The sequence below is a fragment of the Rhinopithecus roxellana genome, chromosome 19 (genome assembly GCF_007565055.1).
Source record: "Rhinopithecus roxellana isolate Shanxi Qingling chromosome 19, ASM756505v1, whole genome shotgun sequence".
In the NCBI taxonomy this organism is placed as follows: Eukaryota; Metazoa; Chordata; class Mammalia; order Primates; family Cercopithecidae; genus Rhinopithecus; species Rhinopithecus roxellana.
This window is the reverse complement of record NC_044567.1, coordinates 31,385,454-31,402,216: the sequence shown is the minus strand read 5'-3', so window position 1 is coordinate 31,402,216 and position 16,763 is coordinate 31,385,454.

The following is a 16,763-nucleotide window of genomic DNA, read 5'->3' as shown; positions in this document are numbered from 1 at the left end:
CCGAGGGTCAAAAGGGTGATGGTCAGCCTTCAGCCCCTGCCTGTCCAGGCTACCACTGCCCGTCCAGGGAGCTGCTCAGCCTCTGCCCACAGGACAGCCCCACACAGCTGCACAGGTGGCTTCCTACAGTTTCCTTTTGTGCTGTTTCCGCTACAGCTCAGGGGCTCCCAAGCCAGTTGGGTGCCCGGCAGGGGGTGGGGGAAGGTTTACAGGGGCTGCCAGGGATCACTTCCCTTTGCCGTGCAGCTGTGGCACCAAAGCCCTGCCAAGGTTTCGTTTCTGGAGCTGCTTTGGAAGAAAGACACTGAACGGGGCCCTGATGGCTACAGAAAGTCTGTGTCCCAGTCTTTCTTTCTGGGAAGTTGGGCTGGCCTTGGGCCCAGAGAGTGAGGAGGCCCGGAGAGGCGGTAAGGCAGGGTGGCGAGAAGAATGGACCTCAGAGCGGAACCTTGCCCCCCCGTGTGGGTGCCAGGCAGGCTGCAGGGTATCGTCAGCCTTGACCCCTCCCCTGACCTATTTACTGACCTGTGGACAAACCAATCCGTTCCAAGGTTGCCAAGTGAGCCAGGACAGCATCCCTGTGGCCCAGCCTGCACGGACAGCTGGAATGGCGCACTCACCACAGTAGACAGTGGTCATGTGACACCGAGGGCCACGGCCTGCTCAGGACTCCCCCCTGGGGTGGATGCTTTTCAGAACTCAGCAGAACGTTTCTAAAGGACACCTTTAGATAGCAAATCAGCGAAGGACCAGCCGTGCAGAGAATAATTGGATCAGGTGTGGGAAGAGAGGCCAGCGTGTGGACGTGGGCGGGGGGGCACGGAGCCTAGGCACAGTCTCCTGGGAGTTGGAGGCGAGGGGCAGAGGGTGGAGAAAGAGACCCAGGAAGCTTCTAGCCTGGAGGAGGGCAGGTTGGAGTTTCAGAGGTCTTGTCTCCCAGACAGGCCTTCCTAGGGCAGCCTGTCTCCCTCCCCTCCAGCCCCAGAGCCATCCACATGGCCCAGGGTCCCGCCGTGGCCCAGCCCCATCCTGGACCTGAGACAACCTGGGTCTGAAGGAGCCCCTCCCAGACCCAAGGCTCCACACACAGGCCTCGTTCTGATGAGCGATCCTGCTCCTGCAGAGGAGGGTGTCCTGCAAATGCCAGGGACCTGCAAAACCTGGCACAGGGCAGCACAGACCTCCCTGCCTCGCCTGCCCTCCACAGAGCCTCCCGGCCCCGAGCAGTGGGACAGCCAGGGGCAGCTGGAGGCACCTGCAAGCACCAGGTCCAGACCCGTCCTCCTGGCCAGGTCCCTGCAGGATCTCCCAGGGGTGCCATGCCCCAGATGCCGGCCAGGATGGGTGGGGTGGGTGTTTGCTCCCCCATCCTTGGGGATGGGTCACCTGGACCCAAGTCTGAATGATCCAGGTGGGGGAAACTGAGGCCCAGAGGCGAGGCGCCCACTCGAAGTCACAAGGGGCCAACCAGGCTCAGGACTGCAAGCCAGGAGGAGGCTGGCCTGGGGTGGGCGTGATTTTGGGAGCCCTGTCTTCCCCTGGAAGGCCAGGCCAGGGCGTGGCTGGCTGTGAGCTGACCCTTAACCCTGCCGCCTGTCCTCCTGCAGGGCCCTGGGCTGCCCTCTGCTGCTCCATTGACACGGGTGGGGGCTAGCTGAGGAACCGGTGGCCCTCCAGGCCCAGCACATGCTGCAGCCCCATGCTGCTCTCCTGGCCTGAACCCCTGTGGCCACTATGCTGAGGCTGGCTCTGTGGGCTTCCTCCGGACTCTGGGGCTTGGCCTATGCAGGACAGGTGCTTGGATGTCCTGGAGGAGCTCCTGGGCAGTGTCCGTTGGGCCCCTCACCAGAACTGCTGTGATCAGTGACCTCCACTCCACTGGCCACTCCAGCAGGTGGCAGGGGGCATGGAGAAGGGAAGTGCTGGTGCCCCAGTCCTCGGGCCAGACCCAGCCCAAAAGTGGCCTGAGCGTTCCCTGAGGCCTCTGAGCGTCCTGCCAGGGTCCAGGCTGTGGGAACGCCCTGGACCGCACCTGGGAAGACGCTCCCATCAGGCGGCCAGGCCTGGCTCTGGTTTGCAGGTGCCCTGGGTCCTGTATTCTCTCAGCCCTGGCAGGGGTCAGGGATGGACAAAGACCCAGCAAGCTCCAGTGACTGGCTCCACCCCTTGGGCCAGGCCAGGCAGAGCTGTTTGCCTGCAACCAGGGACCAGGGGTCCTGGACCACTGGATGCTGCCAAGGCTACGATGTGCCCTGAAAGCATTGGGACCTTTTCTGGGCCTCTATGTCTAGAAAGGACATGAGATATGGGCCCTCATATCCCATGGGGGAGCAGGTCAGTGTAGAGAGGACCAGGGACCTGGAAACGCAAGGATTGAGTCTCAGCCCACATGCACAACCTGCTGGCCAGGTCCCCGCAGAGGCAGCCCCATCCCACGGAGCACCCCAGAGGGACCACCCCAAGACTCCCAACCCCCTACATGCCACTGTCTGGTTTGCTGCTCACCAAATCCTCCCACTTTTCACTCAGGAGGGAACCAGACATTCCTGAGCCTGGGGGCTCACACCTGCCTGAGAGGTATGACTATGTTGGCAGGATAATTCCAGATGCAGCAGAAGCATGGTGAGGGCTCTTCGGGGCCACCATCACTGTCAGCCTTTGCACAGGAGCGCTCCCGAGCAGGCAGCTCTGCGGAGTTCTGGGGAGAGGGGCTTGGCATTGGGAGCAGCAGGTGCAAAGGCCCTGAGGCAGACAGAGGGGCAGGTGCCAGGACCACAGTCCCATCCAGCACTCGTCCTAGGCCCTGCCTCCTGGTCTGCTCCATGCCCAGGGTCCCCCTCAACAGTCTGTTATGTGTGGGGTGAGCTGAGGGGAGGAAGCAGGGGCCTCAGAAGCACAAGGGCCCTGAGCAGAGCCCTGGGGCTACAGGTCTTAGCTCCCGCTGTGAGACAGGACTGGGCAGGGGTCAGCAGGCATGCCTCCGGGTGGCCCATGCCAGCCATGGAGCAGGCCGGGGCTGCTCTGGTGCCCACAGGACTGCCCATTTGCCAGCACAGGACCTGGCCCTGGGGGGTCCTGGAGTCCCAGCTCTATCCTGAAGCAGCCACCTCAGTCCTCCCTCTAGAAAGGACCAGCAGGGTCTACAGGGCCACCCAGGAATGCAGGCAACTCCATGATGTGTAGACATCTGTGTGTCCACGTCTGTACACGTAGAAAAGTGTCAGTGGGTGTGTATATCTATACATGCTCCAAGTGTGTGTCTGGGTTTTTGTGCATGTGCATGTATGTGTGTGTGTGGATCTGTGTGCAGGTGTGATTTCATGTGTGCATGTCTGTGTGTATATGCATGTGGACACGTGTCTGCCATGTATGTGTGTGCTCCAATGTGTGTGATCCTGTGTGTGCACACGTGTGTGTGCATGCACGTGTCTGCCCCTGGGCAGGACCTGGCCTAGGTAGAGCCTAGAGCCAAGACTAGCAGTTCTGCTCTCTCCCGCCCCAAATGACCTGGCTGCTGCCACCATGTGACTCACCCTCCCTTCACTCAACGGGCACAGCAGCACTTGGGGGCGCCTCCTGTGACTCAGCACCTCCGGAGCCTGGAGCTGAGAGGTGAACGGAGAGGCAGCGGAGCACAGGGGCCCTGCCCACTTGCGTGTCCTGTCCAAGGATGCCGGGACCCCGACCAGTCGGTCACAGGCGCGTCCTAGCGTTGGGGGCACACGCGTGTTCCCATGTGTGATGCCGGCTGGGCCATCCGGGGCCCCCGACGGGGTTTAAGAACATTCCCGGGCCCTGTGTCCTCCACAGTTAGGAGATCCGCTGCGAGCGCGCACAGTGGAACGCCAGGCCCGGGTGGGTTCTCGGGCGTCGAGGACGCAGGAGGAGGCGGATTCAGGGGCCAGGGGGCGGCGCAGAGACGGGGGCGCGTGGGGAGGGGGAACGCGCTTTGGGTAGTGGCGCAGGCGGAGCCGGCCAGATCTCTAAGGCGGGGGAGGATTGTGCGGATTGGGAGGTAAAAGTTCGGCCTGACCCGGGAGCCTAGGAGGCCGGGCTGGACGAAAGGACCCCGCCCACAGACGCGGCCCACGCGAGGCCCCTCCCTCCGCAGCGCGGAGGACGCGCTTGTCCCAAGTGGGCATGGCGCGGGGTCCGGGGAGAGAGTGAGGACTCCGAGCTGTGGCCCGCGGACCTCCCCGCCCCCACACCCTGGCCCAGCCTCGGTACGTTCTGTCCTCGTCCCCACCACACGCGGTCTCCAGGGCCCGGCACCTGACTCCAGGCCCTGCTGCGGCCGCTGCGCCCTGGCGTCCAGATGAGCTGTGGGCTGCCTGGGTCGGCAGGGGCCCTGGGGCAGGAGAAGGGAGGGGAGAGGGGCCAAGGTTCCACCCACCAGGGCACCTGGGAGCGCACTGTCTCCAGGACCACAGGTGCAAGCACTGACGGGGCCCCAGGCCAGCACTCCACGGAGAGTCCGGTCCCAGGAGGGCTGCGCGGCAGGTGCGGGGCCGCCCTGCGTCTGGCTGTGGGGTGCCCGTGAGGTTCTGCCCCTCGGGTCTCCTCCCTCCTGGGGAAAAGGAGCTGGAGACGGCCTGCCCTGGGGTCAGTCAATAGCACAAGGCCAGCAGGTTGCTCACTGGCCGGTGGGTGGTGAGTGGGTGCCCCCTTCATCCCATCCACAGCTCAGGCCCTCGTCTCTGGGGACCCCGGGGCACCGCGTGGAGGAGCTCTGGCCTGAGAGGAGGGGTCTGCGGTGGGAATGCGCAGCCAGGCTGGGGGCACCGTCGGGGCGTCTCCACCACCTTGGCGCCCACGTTGGGTTTTGCAGGGGCTTCCCAAGTGGGCGCCCACGCCCCATGTGCCTCCCTGTGCCCCAGGCGGGCAGAGTCCTCCAGGTTCCTGCCCCTCAGGCAGCCGCACCCCGCCTGGTCTGTGGGATCCTCTTCAATGCCCTAAGCTCCTCTCCTGGACCCTCCTACCTGGGCCCGCCGCCCCCACCTCGGGCTGCGCGACCACCCGCGGACATCCTCCTCTCGCAGCCCCACTGCGGCCCTCTCGCAGCCGGGACCCTCTTCCTAGCTTTGCGCATCCCCAGACCACGGCCCCACCGCCCCCAGCCTCCTGTGTGCCTCTAGCAGTGCACCCCTACCTCCTCCAGTCCGGCTCTGTGTCCCCGCGAGGTGCTGGGTCCCTTCCCACCCCCGCCTCCTCCTCCCTGGTCCCACTGGAGGGGCAGGCAGGGCCGGGGGCCGAGTGTCCACACCTGAGGAAATCCCTTCCTGGCCTGGGGTCCCCACGGCTGGCCCGGTCCCACCCACAGCCTCCTGGTAACCCGGCAGGCCAGTGGCCACCCTCTGGGAGGTCCCAGCAGATGGGGTGTGTGTGTGCATGTGGTGTGTGTGTGGTGTGATGTGTATGTGATGTGTCTAGTGTGTGTGTGTGCGCTATGTGTATTGTGTGGTCTGTGGTGTGTAGTGTTTGTGTAAGATGTGTGGTTGTATGTATGGTGTTTGTGTATGGTGTGTAGTGTGTGCATATCGTGTGTGTTGTGTATGTATCGTGTGGTGTTATGTATAGAGTATGTGATGTGTGGTTGTGTGTGGTGTGTGTATCGTGTTATGTGTGTTTGCATGGTGTTTTGTGGTGTGTGGTGTTTGTGTGTGGTGTGTATATATCATGTGGTGTGTGTGTTGTGTTGTGTGTGGTGTTTCGTGGTGTGTGGTGTTTGTGTGTGGTGTGTGTATATCGTGTGGTATTGTGTGTGGTGTGTGTGAGGTGTGCTGTTTGTATGGTGTGTGTTGTATGTGTGTGATGTTTTGTGGTGTGTGGTGTGTGTGTGGTATGTATATATCGTGTATGGTATTGTGTGTGTTGTGTGTTTTGTGGTGTGTGGTGTTTGTGTGTGGTGTATATATATGTGTGGTGGTGTGTGTGGTATGTATGGAGTTTTGTGGTGTGTGGTGTTTGTGTGTGGTGTGTGTATATCGTGTGGTATTGTGTGTGGTGTGTGAGGTGTGCTGTTTGGTGTGTGTTGTATGTGTGTGATGTTTTGTGGTGTGTGGTGTGTGTGTGGTATGTATATATCGTGTATGGTATTGTGTGTGTGTGTGTTTTGTGGTGTGTGGTGTTTGTGTGTGGTGTGTATATATGTGTGGTATTGTGTGTGGTGTGTGTGGTATGTATGGAGTTTTGTGGTGTGTGGTGTTTGTGTGTGGTGTGTATATATCGTGTGGTGTGTGTGTTGTGTTGTGGTGGTGTTTTGTGGTGTGTGGTGTTTGTGTGTGGTGTGTGTATATCATGTGGTATTGTGTGTGGTGTGTATGTGAGGTGTGCTGTTTGTATGGTGTGTGTTTGTGTGTTTTGTGGTGTGTGGTGTTTGTGTGTGGTGTGTATATATCGTGTGGTATTGTGTGTGGTGTGTGTGGTGTGTATGGAGTTTTGTGGTGTGTGTGTGGTGTGTATATATCGTGTGGTATTGTGTGTGGTGTGTGTGTGCTATGTATGGAGTTTTGTTGGGTGTGTGGTGTGTATATATCGTGTGGTGTTGTGTGTGGTGTGTGTCATGTGTTTACTGGTGTGTGCTGTGTATGGTGTGTGTTGTGCGTGTGTGGTGTTTTGTGGTGTGTGGTGTGTATATATCGTGTGTGGTGTTGTGTGTGGTGTGCGTGTCATGTGTTTTGTGATGTGTGCTGTGTGTGGTGTGTGTGGTGGCAGAACCCAGCTGGGAGACAGGGAGGGTGGTGGAAATTCCTTTGAGGAAAGACTTCCTTCCCTAAGGAGGCCGGAGGAGTGGGGAGGCGGGCAGGTGCAGGCAGGGCTCCGGAATGGTCGTTGGGGGAGGCCATGGGGCCAGGACCTGCTGCTGGGGTGGGGCCAGGACTGCTGCCGGGGTGGGGACAGGCCATGGTGGGAGGCCATGGGGCCAGGACTGCCAGGGTGGGGCCAGGACCTGCTGCCAGGGTGGGGACAGGCCATGGGGCCATGGGGCTGCTGGGGTGGGGACAGGCTGTGGGGATGGGCTGTGGGGCCAGGACCTGCTGCTGGGGTGGGGACAGGCCGTGGTGGAAGGCTGTGGGGCCACGGGGCTGCCGGGGTGGGGACAGGCCACAGTGGGAGGCCATGGGGCCAGGACCTGCTGCCGGGGTGGGGATAGGAGTCCTTGTCCAACCGGGGGCACCTCCAGGACAGGCTCATTTCTTTCCACTGGCTAAATTAATTTAAAAAAAAATTCCTCGGAAATGAATACTGAGTCCCTTTAAACATTTCTCAGATGTAAATGGAAATCTAATAAAATCTGTGAAAGGTATTTTTAAAACAGCTTTATTGAGGTGTGATTTACATACCATAAAATCCAATTTTAGAAATTTCCATCGCCTCGAAGTCCCCTCACAGCCATGAGTAGTCACTTCCTCTTCCCACCCCCAGCCCTAGGCAAACACTAACCTGCTTTCCGCCTTGATAGATTTGCCTTTTTTGGAAATTCCATATAAATAGAATCATACAACTGGTAGTCTTTGGTGTCTGGCTGCTCTCACTGAGCATAATCCTTTGAGGCTGGTCCACACTGTAGCATCATGGGTGGGTAGTTCCTATAATCCTCTCCCATTGTACGGCAAAGCCACATTTTGTTTAGCCGCTCACCAGTTGATGGACATTCGAGCTGTTTCCACATTTTGGCTGTTATGAATAAAGCTGCTATGAACGTCGAGGTAGAATTGTTTATTGTTTTTTGTTTTTGCGACAGGATCTAGCTCTGTCACCCAGGCTGGAGTGCCATGGCGTGATCATGGCTCACTGCAGCCTCCACCTCCTGGGCTCAAGCAATTCTCCGGCATCAGCCACCTCCTGAGTAGCTGGGACTACAGGAGAGCATGACCACACTGGGCTAATTTTTTTTTTTTTTTTTTAAGTAGAGATGAGGTCTCCCTATGTTGCTCAGGCTAAGGTACACTTCCTTGTGTGGACATATGTTGTCATTTCTCTCAGGTGGAGACATAGGAATGGCATTGCTGGGTCATATGGTAAATATACATTTTACTTCTGAAGAAATTGGCGATTTTTTTTTTTTTTTTTGGAGACATAGTCACACTGTTGCCCAGGCTAGAGTGCAATGACGTGATCTCGGCTCACTGCAACCTCTGCCTCCTGGATTCAAGTGATTCTCCTGCCTCAGCCTCATGAGTAGTTGGGATAACAGGCACCTGCCACAATGCCCAGCTATCTTTTTTCTTTCTTTTCTTTTCTTTTCTTTCTTTTTTTTTTTTTTTTTTTTTGAGACAGAGTCTCCCTCTGTCACTCAGACTGGAGTGCAGTGGCGTGATCTGGGCTCACTGCAAACTTTGCCACCCAGGTTCAAGCGATTCTCCTGCCTCAGCCTCTGGAGTAGCTGAGATTACAGGCATGCACCACCATGCCCAGCTAATTTTTGTATTTTTAGTAGAGATGGGGTTTTGCCGTGTTGACCAGGCTGGTCTTGAACTCCTGACCTCAAGTGATCCGACCACCTTGGCCTCCCAAAGTGCTGGGATTACAAGCGTGAGCCACCGTGCCTGGCAGCTATACATTTTTCATATGTCTGAAATGTATGAAGTTTCCAATGTTCCCACGCCCTTTCACCCATTCTTATTGTCGCCCTTTTTTATTACAGCCATGCTAGTGTGTGAAGTGGTAACCCACTGGGTGTTTTCCCTACTGCCCTTTGCAGAGCAGGGCTCACCCACAGGCATGTGCCAGAGCTGGCTCCCACTGGGCTTTGATTTGAATTTTCCCAGCAGTTGATGATGTTGAGCATCTTTTCATGTGTTTAAAAGCCAGAGTCATTTACATATCTTTTTTGTTGAGATATCTAATAAAATTTTTGCCTTCTTTTTTTACTTGGGTTGTCTTATTTTTTTTTTTTCTTTTTTGAGATGGAGTCTCGCTCTGTCCCCCAGGCTGGAGTGCAGTGGTGTGAACCTGGCTCACTACAAGCTCTGCCTCCTGGGTTCACACCACTCTCCTGCCTCAGCCTCCTGAGTAGCTGGGACTACAGGCGCCCGCCACTATGCCTGGCTAGTTTTTTTTTTTATTTTTAGTAGAGACGGGGTTTCCCCATGTTAGCCATGATGATGGTCTCGATCTCCCGACCTCATGATTTGCCTACCTCGGCCTCCCAAAGTGCTAAGATTATAGGCATGAGCCACCGTGCCTGGCCAGGTTGTCTTATTTTTAAAAATATATTTATTATTAATTGTAAAATATATGTAACAAAAAACTTTTCTTTCTTTTTGAGACAGAGTTTCACTCTTTTTGCCCAGGCTGGAGTGCAATGGTGCGATCTCAGCTCACTGCAGCCTCCGCCTACCAGGTTCAAGCAATTCTCCTGCCTCAGTCTCCCGAGTAGCTGAGTTTACAGGCAGATGCCACAATGCCCAGCTAATTTTTGTAGTTTTAGTAGAGACGAGGCTTCACTGTGTTATCCAGGATGGTCTCGATCTCCTGACCTCGTGATTTGCCCGCCTGGACCTCCCAAAGTGCTGGGATTATAGGCGTGAGCCACCACGCCCAGCTAGGTTGTCTTATTTTTTAAAATATATTTATTATTAATTGTAAAATATATGTAACAAAAAATTTAACTTTTTTTTTTTTTTTTTTTTTTGAGACAGTTTCACTCTTGTTGCCCAGGCTGGAGTGCAATGGCGTGATCTTGGCTCACTGCAGCCTCTGCCTACCAGGTTCAAGTGATTCTCCTGCCTCAGTCTCCCAAGTAGCTGGGTTTACAGGCAGATGCCACGACGCCCAGCTAATTTTTGTATTTTTAGTAGAGACAGGGTTTCACTATGTTGGTCAGGCTGGTTTCAAACTCCTGACCTCTGGTGATCTGCCCGCCTGGGCATCCCAAAGTGCTGGGATTACAGGCGTAGTTTTTTACATTTCTATTTTGTTTTTGTAGAAACAGGGTCTCACTATGTTCCCCAGGCTGGTCTCAAATTGCTGGGCTCATGATACTCCTGCCTTGACCTCCTAATGTACTGGGATTACAGGCGTGAGCCACTGTGCCCAGCCAATTTTTATTTTCTTAATGATGTTGTTTGAAGGACACCATTTTCAGTTTTGATGAAATCCAATTTATCTCTTTTCCTTCATGATCCTGCCTTTGGTCTTGCATCTGAGAACACTTGGCTTCACTCAAGGTCGGTCACGAAGATTTCCCCTCATGCATCTTTTTAACCATTTCATGCCTTTAGCTCTTACATTTAGGTCTATGGTTCATTTCAAGTTAATTTTTTGTTGGTATAGTGAGTAGGGGTAACTCATATTTTTACATGTGAATATCTAACTGTCGTAGAACAACTGTTGAAAAGAGTGTCCTTTCCCCATCTGAAAGCTTTGGCATGTTTGTCAAACATCAACTGACCCTAAATGTTTGGGTTTATTTCTGGATTCTCCATTGATCTAATATCTTGATTCTCATGCCAGCACACACTCTATTACTGTAGTTTTATAGTAAATTTTAAAATGGAAAGTGTGAATCTTCCAATTTTATTCCCTTTCAAAATTATTTTGGCTATTCTGGATCCTTTGCATTTCCATATAAATTTTATGATCAGATTGATACTTTCTGCAAAAAAACAAACAAACAAAAAACAAGCAAACCTAAAAAGCCTGTTCACATTTCAATAGGGATTGCATTCAACCTACAAACTAATTCGGAGAGTATTGTCATCTAAACACTGAGTCTTATAATCCATGAATACTGACTGTCCATCCATTCATTTAGATCTTCAATATCTCTTTGAAATGTTATATAGTTTTTAAGCATACCAGTCTTGCACTATTTTCATTAAACTTATTCCTAGGTATTTTACTATTATTATTTTGAGACAGGGTCTCCCTAAGTCTCCCAGGCTAGAGTGCAGTGGCACAATCTCAGCTCACTGCAAACTTCACCTCCTGGGTTCAAGTGATTCTCCTTCCTCAGCCTCCTGAGTAGCTGGGATTACAGGTGTGTGCCATCACATCTGGCTAATTTTTGTATTTTTAGTAGACATGAGGTTTTGCCATGTTGGCCAGGCTGGTCTTGAACTCCTGACCTCAGGTGATCTGCCCACCCTGGCCTCCCAAAGTGCTGGGATTACAAGTGTGAGCCACAGTGCCTGGTTGGTATTTTATTGTTTTTTAATGCTGTTGTGAATAAAATGCCTACAACTCCTGGGTTCACTCCTAATCTGCATGTGTGTGGATCTTCTAATTAGCATATCACATGCTTGGAGAATTGATCTAACAGGCCGACCTCCCCTGAGGTCTCAGAGTGACCAGTAGGTGGTGCACACGAAGGTTATTCCTGAATAGAACAGCAAAGGCTTGGAAAATGAACTGATAACTGGAACCACATTGCACAAGAGACTAAAATAAGAATGATAAGAAAAAGACCCAGAGACTCATAATTTACCACTCAACATTTCCACGATAGAAACAAAAATCACTTGATATATGAAGAAAGCGAATATCTAAACTCATGAATGGAAAAACAACGGACACCAATGATACGATGGCTCGCATGAATCCTCTGACAAGGACTTTAAAACAGCTGTTGTAAAAATGCTCAAACCAGCAACTGCAAACAGTCTTGACACAAATATCAAAATAGAAGGACTCAGAAAAGAAACAGAAGATATAAAGAAGAACCAAAGGGAAATTTCAGAACCAAAATGTAACTGAGAAGAAAAACTCACTGGATGGATTTAATAGCAGAATGGAGGTAACAGAGGAGTCAACAACCTCAAAGGTATGTTCACAGAAATTAATCTGAACAAGAGAGAGAAAAAATAATTTTAAAAAATGAACAGAGAGGCCGGGCACGGTGGCTCAAGCCTGTAATCCCAGCACTTTGGGAGGCCGAGACAGGTGGATCACGAGGTCAGGAGATCAAGACCATCCTGGCTAACACGGTGAAACCCCATCTCTACTAAAAATACAAAAACTAGACGGGCGAGGTGGCGGCCGCCTGTAGTCCCAGCTACTAGGGAGGCTGAGGCAGGAGAATGGCGTAAACCCAGGAGGCGGAGCTTGCAGTAAGCTGAGATCCGGCCACTGCACTCCAGTCCGGGTGACAGAGCGAGACTCCGCCTCAAAAAAAAAAAAAAAAAAAAGAACAGAGACTCTAGGACCTGTGGGACAGTAACAGGGCTAATATTTGTGTCACTGGAGTCCTAGAAGGAGAGAGACCGTGAGGCTGAAAGAACATTCGAGGAAGTAACAGCTGAAAAATTTATCAAGTTTAGGAAAAGACCCAATGGATTCAAGAAGCAGAGCAAATTCCATCCAGGATAAACCAAGAAATCCATTCCAAGACACTTCAAAGATTAAATTGCTGCAAACTACAGACAAAATAATCTTAAGGCCGGGCACAGTGGCTCACCCTGTAATCCCAACACTTTGAGAGGCCAAGGTGGGCAGATCACTTGAGGCCAGGAGTTCGAGATCAGCCTGGCCAACATGGCAAAAACCCATCTCTACTAAAAATACAAAAATGAGCCAGGCATGGTGGTGTGTGCCTATAGTCCCAGCTACTCAGGAGGCTGAGGCACAAGAATTGCTTGAACCCAGAAGGCGGAGGTTACAGTGAGATTGTGCCACTGCACTCCATCCTGGGTGACAGAGTAAGATTCTGCCCCAAAAATAAAAATAAAAATCTTAAAAGCAGCCAGAGAAATATGATGTATTATCTATCTGCAGATGTATTATCTATAAAGAAAAATGATTTGAATGACTGGATTTCTTATCAGAACTCATAAGGGCTACAAAGAAAAGACACAACATTTTTCAGACTTCTACGTCCAGCAAATTTCCTCAGCCTGACAAAAGACATCAACAAATATCCTACAGCTAACTGCATACTTCATGGTGAAGTCCTAGATGCCTTCCCCCTGGTCCTAAGACCAGGGTCAAGGTAAGGATTTCCACCCCTCACCCTCTTTATCAACACAGTGCTAGAAGTTCTGGCTACTGCAAAAGGGCAAGACCAGAAATAAAAGGCATACCAGCTGGAAAGGAAGAAATGAAAGTGTCCTGATTTGCAGACAAGCATGATTATGTAGAAAATTCCAGAGAATCTATTAGAAATGAAGAACAAGGCCGGGTGCAGTGGCTAACACCTGTAATGCCAGCACTTTGGGAGGCTGAGGCAGGTGGATCACTTGAGGTCAGGAGTTCAAGACCAGCCTGGCCAACATGGAGAAACCCCACCACACACTAAAAAATAAAAAATCGCTGGGCGTGGTGGGTGTTTGTAGTCCCAGCTATTTGAGAGGCTGAGGCAGGAGAATCACTTGAGCCTGGGAGGCAGAGGCTGCAGTGAGCCAAGATCGTGTGACAGCACAACACTCCAGCCTGGGCGACAGCATGAGTGAGACTCTGTCACACACACACACACACCACACACACACACAAAAACAAAAAACCCCAAATACCTAGAACCAATGAATGACTTTAGCCAGGTTGCAGGTTACAAGGTCAACACATAAAAATCAATCATGGCCTGGCGCAGCGGCTCACACCTGTAACCCCAGCACTTTGTCAGGAGATCAAGACCAGCCTGGCCAACATGATGAAACCCCGTCTCTGCTAAAAACACAAAAATTAGCGGGACGTGGTGGTGGGTGCCTGTAATCCCAGCTACTAGGGAGTCTGAGACAGGAGAATCACTTGAGCCCAGGAGGCAGAGGTTGCAGTGAGCCGAGATCATGCCACTGTACTCCAGCCTGAGCAGCAGAGGGAGACTCTGTCTGAAAAATAAATAAATAAATAAAAAGTTTTATTCCCATATACAAACAATGAACAATAGGAAGCCAAAAAAATTTTAAGGTTGTAATTTACAATAGCTCCAAAACATGCCTAGATGTAAATCCAACACAACCTACGAAACCTGTGCACTGGAAACTATAAAATGCTCTTGAAAATAATCAAATAAAGGGAAAGACTTACTGGGTTGGTGGATTTGAAGTTTCAGCATAGTAAAGAGGTCCATTCTCCCCAAGGGATCTACAGATTTAACACAAAACCAGGCAAAATTCTAGCAGGATTTTTTTTTCCTTTGGTAGATGTAGACTGATTTTAAACTTTATTTGGAAGGGTAATTAATTAGAATAACTGAAATTTGAAAGCAAGAAAACAGTTGTAGGATTCAGACGATCCAATTTTCTTTGTTTTTGAGATGGAGTCTGGTTCGGTCACTCAGGCTGGAGTGCAGTTCCCCTGCCTCAGTCTCCCAGGTCACTGAAATTACAGGCGCCTGCCACCAGGCCAGGCTAATTTTTGTATTTTTAGTAGAGATGGGGTTTTGACATGTTGGTCAGGATGGTCTTCAATTCCTGGCCTCAGGTGATCCGCTTGCCTGGGCCTCCCAAAGTGCTGGGTTACAGGAGTAAGCCACTGCGCCCGGCTGACTATCCGATTTTAACACTTACTCTAAAGCCACAGCAGTCATGACCACGTGGAATCGCCAAAGTAATAGAGGCATAAATCCACAGAAGGAAAAGATAGTGCGGATATACCCACAGAAACTCACCATCTCCTCTGACCTTTGGCAAAGGGGCCATCCAGTGCAGAAAGGAGACTTCCCTCAGCAAATGGTGCTGGAATAACTGGTTATCGTTATTCTGAGTTGAACCGTTTTGGGTGTTCCTGGGAAGGCCTAGGGGAGCTGGGGACGGGGGCATTTCCAGATGAGCAAACCGGCACCTCTCACTGCTCCAGGGTGCGCGGAGCTGCCTGAGGCCCTGCCTGGATGGGAGCCCTGCCGGCTGGGCAGCCTGCCCTCGGGTCCTCGTTCTCGGATAAAAAGGCACAGGTCAGAGCTGGGGAAGCTCTCCCCGGCCACCCAGGTGGTGAGGGTCACCCTGCGGTCACCCAGGTGGTCAGGGACACCCTGCGGCCATCCAAGTGGTGAGGGTCACCCTGCGGCCACCCAGGTGGTGAGGGTCACCCTGGGCCTATGTCCACCCGGCTCCCTCCAGACTCACCGGGTTAGGGAAGCAGCGCTGCCACGCAGTGGAACGCCAGTTTCGCAGACGCCGGCGCCTGTGGGGTCCCTCCTGGGGTGAAGGGAGGGTCTTTCCAGGAGCACCCTGTCGGGGTGGTTCAGCTGCGAGGGGAACACGAGTCCTGGGAACCTGAGGCTGAGGCAGACGCTTGTCCTCAAAGACACCTCCCCCAATAAAAGCTCAAGCAAGGGGGCAGGGAGACGGGAGACCTTGAGCCCGGCTCCTGGCTGCTTCGCGTGGAGGGAGCATCACGCCCCGCCCTTATTCCCGCCGCCACGGGGCTCCAGGGAGGCCGTGCCTCACCCAAAGCAGCTGGGGGCCCTGCCCCGCCCTCCAGCGCCTGTAAGCCAAGCCCGAGCTTTCCCCCGAGCCCGCCCCCTCCTCCTGCCGCCTCCTCCCGCCCCCGCAGCTGCTCCCTCTCGCCTCCCCGGGAACCGCGACCCCCGCGCCTTCCCTCAGAACTCCAGGCGGGCAGACACCAGACCCAGAAATCAGGGCGGGAGGTCAGGTGGCGTCTGCTCCGTCGGGGGCAGGTGTCGGGGCGGGTCGGAGCCACGAGGACTCTCCGCAAAACGCCCAGCGACGTCGGTCTTCGCCAAGAGGCCATGGCTGCCCTGCTCCCGTCCCCACGTGGCGTGGAGGCGGCGCCGGACTCCCGTCCTCGGCAGGGCTCAGGCTCAGGACCGGGGCCTCCTGCCGCGCGCCCGGAACGCCCTCCCCCTCCTCCCCGCAGCCCGTCCCCACCACCCGGGCGCCCCTTCTCACTGGCTGCCACCCGCGGCCCTGCTCCCCTGTAGAGATGGGGTTTCACCATATTGGTCAGGCTGGTCTCGAACTCCTGACCTTAAGTGATCCACCCGCCTCGGCCTCCCAAAGTGCTGGGATTACAGGCGTGAGCGACCGTGCCCAGCCCCACATTATTATTTTAGTAATAGCCGGCCTAATGGATGTGAAGTGGAATCTCACTGTGGTTTTGATTTGCGGTCCCCTAATGACTAATGATGCTGAGAGCGCTTTCATGTGCTTATTGGCCATTTGCGCATCTTCTCCAGAGAAATGTCTGTTCAAGTCCAGTTTTTCGTTGGGTTGTGTGTCTTTTTGTTGTTGAGTTGTTGAAATTCTTTATATGTTCCAGATACTAGACCCTTATCAGAGATATGATCTGCAAATATTTTCTCCCACTCAGTGGGTTGTCTTTTGTCTTTTCACTCACTGGATAGTGTCCTTTCATGCACAAAAGTTGTTAATTTTCATGAAATCCAATTTATCTATTTTTTCGTTTGTTGTTTGTGCTTTCAGCGTTTTTTTGTTTTGTTCTGTTTTTTTTGTTGTTGTTGTTTTGTTTGTTTTTTTTGTTTGTTTTTTTTTTGACAGAGTTTTGCACTTGTTGCCCAGACTGGGGTGCCATGGCGCGATCTCGGCTCACCACAACCTTTGGTTCCCGGGGTCAAGCAATTCTTCTGCCTCAGCCTCCGGAGTAGCTGGGATTACAGGCATGCACCACCACACCCAGCTAATTTTGTATTTTTAGTAGAGACAGGATTTCTCCATGTTGGTCAGGCTGGTCTCGAACTCCCAGCCTCAGGTGATCCGCCCACCTCACCCTCCCAAAGTGCTGGGATTACAAGCATGAGCCACCATGCCCAGCCTTCAGCATTGTGTTTAAGAAAACGTTGCTAGCTAGGCACAGTGGCTCATGCCTGTAATCCCAGCACTTTGGCAGGCCGAGGCAGGTGGAAC